Here is a 7,114-nt window from a genome sequence, read left to right on the forward strand (position 1 = left end):
ATCCATCCATCCACCCATCCATCCCCAGCCCGGTCGGCCGGGCCCAGATTCCAGCAAGATGGACATGTTCATGAAGGGCCTATCCATGGCCAAGGAGGGCGTGGTAGCTGCTGCAGAGAAGACCAAACAGGGGGTGACAGAGGCTGCAGAAAAGACCAAGGAGGGTGTCCTCTATGTTGGAAACAAGACCCGGGAGGGGGTGGTACAAGGCGTCACATCAGTGGCCGAGAAGACCAAGGAGCAAGCGTCCCAGCTAGGAGGCGCAGTGTTCTCTGGGGCTGGCAACATAGCGGCTGCCACGGGCCTGGTGAAGAAAGAGGAGTTCCCCACCGACCTGAAGCCAGAAGAAGTGGGCCAGGAGGTTGGGGAAGAGCCAATGGCTGAGCCACTTCTGGACACTGAAGGAGAGAGTTATGAAGAGCCCCCCCCAGGAGGAGTACCAGGAATATGAACCAGAAGCATAATGGGACAGGCTCCAGCCCTCCCACCAGCAGCACAATAACCGGCCCCCTAACCCCCAGAGCCAGAGCTAACCCCTACTTCCATTCCCCTCAACATAAGATCTTCCTGACCCAAGCTCCTCTCCCCTTCCCAGAAGTCTGTGTTTGGTGTCTGTCCCTCCCTCCCTCCTGGGAGCAGTGGGCAGGGTGGAGAGCCTGGGAGCCTCCTAGTTCTCCTCCCCCAGCCACCCCCTCTCCCAGGGTGGGATACAGCATGGCCCACATGTTTTTAAACAAAGATAGGCAAAATCAATCCTGGCCTAGGCTAAGACTGAGGTATTTTCTACCTGGCTGGGGGCTCCCTGGGTGAGCCTGCGTCCCCTATACTTCCTCCCTACAATTGGGCCTCTGGGGCTCCTAGACCCCCTCCAGAACCTAAGAACTTGTGTTTTTAACCCAAAGCAGGAGCCAGGCCATGTATTTCCATCCCCTACCTCCAGTTCCTCTGTCCCTTGCCCTCCCTTTGAAAATTTCACTGGAGTCACCCCTAACCTGACCCGGCCCGGGCGGTGTGAGTTGTGACTGTGGCATGGAGACATCCTTCCCCTCCTGTGTGTGTGTCATGGGGCCCCCCATCCTGGGACTCCCCAATGTGTCCATTAATAAAGCCAATTGTCTGTAAAAAAAAAAATCTCAAATGCTAATTTGGAAGGTCTTATCAAGTTTTCCACTTAATTTGTGTACTTTCTTATCATCTACAATAGAAATCGACACATAAGTTTCAATTTCCTTCATGGTCGTTTTTTTTAAATAAATATTTACTATGAACATTGAAATATGAGATGACCCAACGTCCAGTGGCATGAGATTTCCTTTTACCTTTGACTCATGAAACCAACAGAAGCAAATCCTTTAATGACCTCTCCAGAAAGGACTTGTGGACCATCTTTCCATTTAGCTGCACTTCCTTTTGTCCTTTGGTTTTGTTTACAAGGAGAATATCATTATTCTATAGTTCTGTTTCTCAAGGTATATATTGACTTATTGGTCTCTGTACAAGAATTTCACATTTTGAGGACCTATAGTAATTAATATTTAGACACAGTTCAAAAAATACATTCTTCACAACCATTTTGTCTCCTCTTCCATTATATTGTCTCTCTCTCTCTGTATCTCTCTCTGTCTCTCTCTGTCTCTCTCTCTGTCTCTCTCTCTGTCTCTGTCTCTCTGTCTCTCTCTCTGTCTCTCTCTCTCTCTATATATATATATATGTATGTATATATACATATATATAGTCATGCAGAAGTACAAGGGGCTCAAACCAGACTGAAAACCAATTAAGCATTTTGGTTGTTTGTTTCATGTATTTCTTTAGCCACAGAATTCTTCCTTTGGTAGCCAATCTACTAGGTAGTAATAAGATATATGGTACCTTGAAAACAGACACAATGTGTGGCATGTGAATGTATGTATTGAAATATTGCAATGGAATAAGAAGTGATGAATATCAAAAATTAAGAGAAACATGGGACAGTTCGTGTAAATTGATTCAGAATGCATCAAGCAGAACCAGCAAAATTTTGTGTATGCTGATTATGACATTGTAAACAAAAACAACATAAAATGCAGCTCTACTTAGATTAATTGCAATGAGTAATCTTGGTGCCAAAGAACAGAAAAGTAGAAAAGAGGTAAGACTACAGGTCCAAAATTAAGCAAGTACTGTTCCCAGTATGTCATTTATTTAAGTAAGTTTTGTTTAACTGTTTCTCTTGGTTATAAAAGAGTTTTTGATGAGGTGGTCAGTCAGTAGGGTATTAGATTAGGAAATGACTGTAGTGTAAAAAACAAAAAAAGGCATTAAAATCTTTTTAAGTTCTTAATATACTCTCAAAATTCATTTTATAATCAAAATATTTTCTAAAACTATTACAAGCAATTATTTGAAAACCTTTATTCATTCCTGAAATGAAACAACAAAAATTATTCAGAAATTTCTTTTCTAACTTTTTCCTTTTCCTTTACTTCCTTTTTTTCTATTCTTTTCCTTTCTTTTCTCCTTTTTCTCCTTTCTTTTATAAGTGAATATTTAACGTGGAAACTTTGACAAGAAGCATGGTAACAGCCTTTTAAAAATATTTTTCCTCTATCCAAATTCATACTTTTTTTTTACCTCCAAGTCTGATAATGTCAGAAATACTCTGTTGCCCAGACACAAAATGCTTAACTGTATAGCTGTGAACGTTAAACTGATAGCAGAGTAAGAAGCAAATGGCCTCATTAAAGACCTGACAAGAGGCTGTAGAATATATGTAGGTCTTTCTTCCTTCCTGCCTTTCTGATTTCTGTCCTTCCTTTCCCTTCAGACTGAATATTTAGGTAGATTTCAGTCAGAGTCCAGATTATTTGCAGTTTGGTTTTGAAAAAAAAAATGTACCTAGCAGCAAAAAGAATGGAAAACCACTAAGTTGATTTTTTTAATGGTCTTAATAATGTTAGGATACACAGGTCTCTGAAACAAAAGTTGATGTGTAATCACAACAGTAAGGATGTTTTCATTAAATATATATGTATATCTTAATCCGTGTTTATATCTTTATGAATAACTGTATCAATAAATATCTATATATCATACAATTCTTTCTATGATTACAGCTTCTATATAAAAGATATTTCATTAATTGTAAATGGCATTCACCAAATCAGATAGGAGTAAAGGATCTCCCTCATATCTACTACAATGCCTGGCATACAGTAGGTACCAAATAAATGCTTATGGAATGAATGGATGACTCAGAAGGAATGAAGAAACACTTTTTATCAGAGGTCAGGAGATTTTGATTAGAATACTGCCCCTGCCTGGAATGACTCTTTTCCTGAATTACTTTATGCCCGAACAATACAATGACTCAAGATTAAAAAAAAAAAAAAAGGAACCATTTTAGTTTTCCTATTTTTTTAAAAGAGAACCACAAATTTCACTTTGGAGGCTCTGATCCCTAAAGGGAAACACTGAGGGGGAAAAAAGCCTGTGTAGTGAACATCTGAAAGAATGTCATACAAAGAGATGCCACTAAAAAAACCTTTCTGCTGTAAAACATTTCCCATCTGAGCTACACAGAGGGCTACATCAACACCCTAAACTCTTTGTATCCCCAGTAATACCTGAAGTTCTGAGGTTTATTGTGACAAGGCTGCCAGCCTACACAGCTCTCAAAAAAAAAAAACAGTAGGTAGTCTTAACTGGCTTCTCTCCCTGGAGAAACACGCCATCACACCCAGGGTGTTCTCTTTGTTACTTGGTAATAAAGTAAATGTTACTAGCAAGGAGAAGCATGATGTAAGGACATCTTCATAGCATTCAGTGTGTAGTTTACTGAACCATTCAGTTTTTCAGACACAGTTTGCTATCACCATTACTCTCCTTTATAAGGGTAGTATTTTTGGACTATTTTAGGTGATGTCTTAGGTCCTTTCAATTCTAACATCATGGAAGTCTGTGGTTCTATTTCCCTTGGAGCTATCAGTATTTTAAGTGTGAATTACAAGAATAGATGAAACCTAAGAGAATTCATTCCTTTTGTTTTTAAATAGTGAATAGGAAATCAGAAAAATCTGGGTTCAAATTCTACTAGCTGCGTAGCTGTGGACAAGTCATTTGAACTCTGAGTTTTCATTTTTCCATCTCAAAGCTGTTGACAATATCTTTATTATCTTCTTTAAAGAGTTGCTGCGAGGCTGAAAGGAAATAATGTGTATAAAGCAATTCACCATATTCAAAGTTCTGTTTAAATGCCAGTTGTTACTATAAACACCTTTGTCATATTCTTATTTTCACCACATGTCTGTTGACCCAAATCATGGCCTCCAACCTAACAAAGACATACCAGTAAGCACATACATATCTACTATGTCTAATATCAGCAAGTATTTGTTAAATGCCAGGCATGGCAAAAGACACTGGGGATAAAAAAGACAAAGAGCTTCCATTCTACTAGATAAAAAAAAATGTACATAGTTAAGTTGATAAAACCAGGTACACAATAAATACAAAATAAGTCCAGGAATGGTTAGTACTAATAATGAAGGGAACAAATCTCTTATAGGAGGGGGCATTGGAGCTGTGCCTTTTTGCAAAAGGAAAGAAGCAGCAGATTGAACACTGGTCCTTGAATCAAGAAGACCTGAGTTAAAATCTGGGCTCAGATACTTATGACCATGTGACCCTAGGTCAATCGCTTAGCCTCTGTTTTCCTCAGTTTCCTTCTCTGTAAAGTGGGAATAATAATAGCATCTACCTCTAAGGGTTCTTGTGATGAAGAATTGAGATAATAATTGAAAATTATTAGCATAGTGCCTGGAAGCTCTATATAAATATTAGCTGTAATTAATAAAGAGCATCAAATAAGTCATTTTAGCTAGAATTGTAGGAATTGTGTAGGGGAATATATTGTAGTTATCCCTGAAAGATAAGCTAGAGCATATTAACCAAAAACAATATCATAAGTCCTGGAGACGTAGCATTGCAACTAAATTTATTACAAGAGAATTGAACATGCATATGGACCCCTAAGTAAGCACATATAGTCTGTAATCCAAACAGAAGTTTGCATATTTTTGAAATTACAAAGAAAGGAGGAGAAATAAAAATCCCCATTTAAATGACAGTGGTAGGGGATGAAAAGTCATGAATAATTAACATAGCAAAAGCAGCTTTCTTTTCCCTTGGGCATTGCTAGACCTTGAAGATAGGATAGTCTGCTTGTCTCTAGGGGTCCCAGCAACCGAAGCATTTTTTTCAGTCTGGTGCAGAATGACTGGTGCCTGTCAACTTCCAGAGACACACAGGGAGTCCAGCTCGGACAAACAACTAATTATGTCCGCTAATGGGGAGGAGGTTTTCATCCTCTAAACATTCAGGGACTCTTGCATACACTGGGTCTGGTGTTTCTGGAAAATATGGCAACTCAAAGGACAAGTTCAGGGGACCCCTTAGTTCCTTAATCAGCAGGTTAACAGTGCAGCTAAAAGAGCTAATGTGATCCTATGTTGCTTTTAGAAGCCTAGCTTCCAGGAATAAGAAGGTCATAGACTTCCTGTGTTCTGGTTCAGTTCTGGGCAATGCCATTTAGGAAAGACATTGATAATCTGGAAAGTGTCTGGATGAGAACTATCAGTATGATGGAAGACTTTGAGTTTCTGTCATATGAGAATTTACTGGAAGAAACTAAGATATTTGACTCAGAAAAGAGAAGACATAGAGGAAATAATCTTCAAATAATTAAAAGATTTTCATGTGGGTGAGAAATTAACACTCCTTTGGTTTGGAATTAGAAGTGATATGTGGAAAGTATAGAGACAAATGGAAACTTTGTAAGAGCTATCCAAAATAGGCTTGTCTGAGAATTCTGGTTGATTTTTCTGTTACTGGTGGTCTTCAAACAAAGGCTCATTAACTACTTTTCAGATATATTTTAGAGAAGATTCTTTAAGGGTATGGCTTAGATTTGAGACCTCTAAGATTCCTTCTCTCTCTCTGAAAGTTGGTGATTGGTCTACCTGCAAATTACCTTAACAAGGAAACTGAACCTGGGTTTGCTCTCAGGTTACACCCTGATATTCCAATGACACATACTTTTCTTTTTCTGTGGAATAACATGGGCAAGTCTTCTTTTTCTCTGAGGCACATTTCTCAAGAATTCACTAAATATAGGATATTAAGGATCAAAATTATTATAAATTTTGAGGGAAACCCTAAATTGTCACTCCTAGAAAAATCTTGCTTTTCTTCTAGAAAGTTAGATGCTAGCTAGCACTAAAATGACTGGAATTTAAGAAGGTCTTGCTGCATCAATTGATGCAGTTGTATGCAATATTTTTAATCACTTCAGAAAACAAGGAAAAGGTAAGATGATTTTTTTAATTTCAAAGTATATTTGTAATAAAGTTTTTCAGCAGTAGATTCACATTCTTTAATTTTTGTTGTACCATAATTTCTTTTTTTTTTTTTAAGCAATTGGGGTTAAGTAACTTGCTCAAGTTTACACGGCCAGAGTACAATCATTTCTATCATGTCTCACTCTTCATGACTTTATTTGGGGTTTCCTTGGCAAAGACACTGGAGTGGTTTGTCATTTACTTTTCCAGTTCATTTTATAGAGGAGGGAACTTAGGCAAACAGGGTTGAATGGCTTACCCTGGGTCACACAGCTAGGAAGTATCTGAGGCCAAGATGACTTTTCCTGACTCTAGGTCTGCGACTCTTAACACTGTGCCATCTTGCTCACCTAACTTGTCCAATAAGTGCTAGGAAATTCTCTCTTAGCCTCAATAAGAGACAATAACTTATAAACATTGCCCATAAAATACCTAATAGGCCAGGTAGATTAATGTATCTTCTGTGCCTCAGAATGTTCATCAAAGAGTTGTGCTCTCAGCAGAGGTTAGTGGGCACCCACCATTCCCCTAAGGGTATCATAGACAATTTATAATTCTGTGGGTATGCAAGAGATTGGGAAATCTTATTGTCTATGACAAGGTTTAAAAAAATAGTGGTCACTCAACAAATACAGTAATGCTTCATTTATGCATTGTTAGGAATAAATGGTTCCACACTAGGTATATCCAGATAACTAAAGTTTACCCTTTAAGTATTTATCATAATGTTATTAGAA

At 38.4% G+C, this 7,114-nt stretch overlaps 1 pseudogene; it reads left to right on the forward strand.

The window, feature by feature from the left end:
* Window positions 1-1,061, forward strand: part of LOC138157057 (beta-synuclein pseudogene) — a 1,418-nt pseudogene extending 357 nt beyond the window's left edge.
* The last annotated feature ends 6,053 nt before the right edge of the window (window positions 1,062-7,114 follow it).

Source organism: Petaurus breviceps, unplaced genomic scaffold (assembly GCF_028583685.1).
Source record: "Petaurus breviceps papuanus isolate PSGF00001 unplaced genomic scaffold, PetGlider_PUasm1.0 111, whole genome shotgun sequence".
NCBI lineage: Eukaryota > Metazoa > Chordata > Mammalia > Diprotodontia > Petauridae > Petaurus > Petaurus breviceps.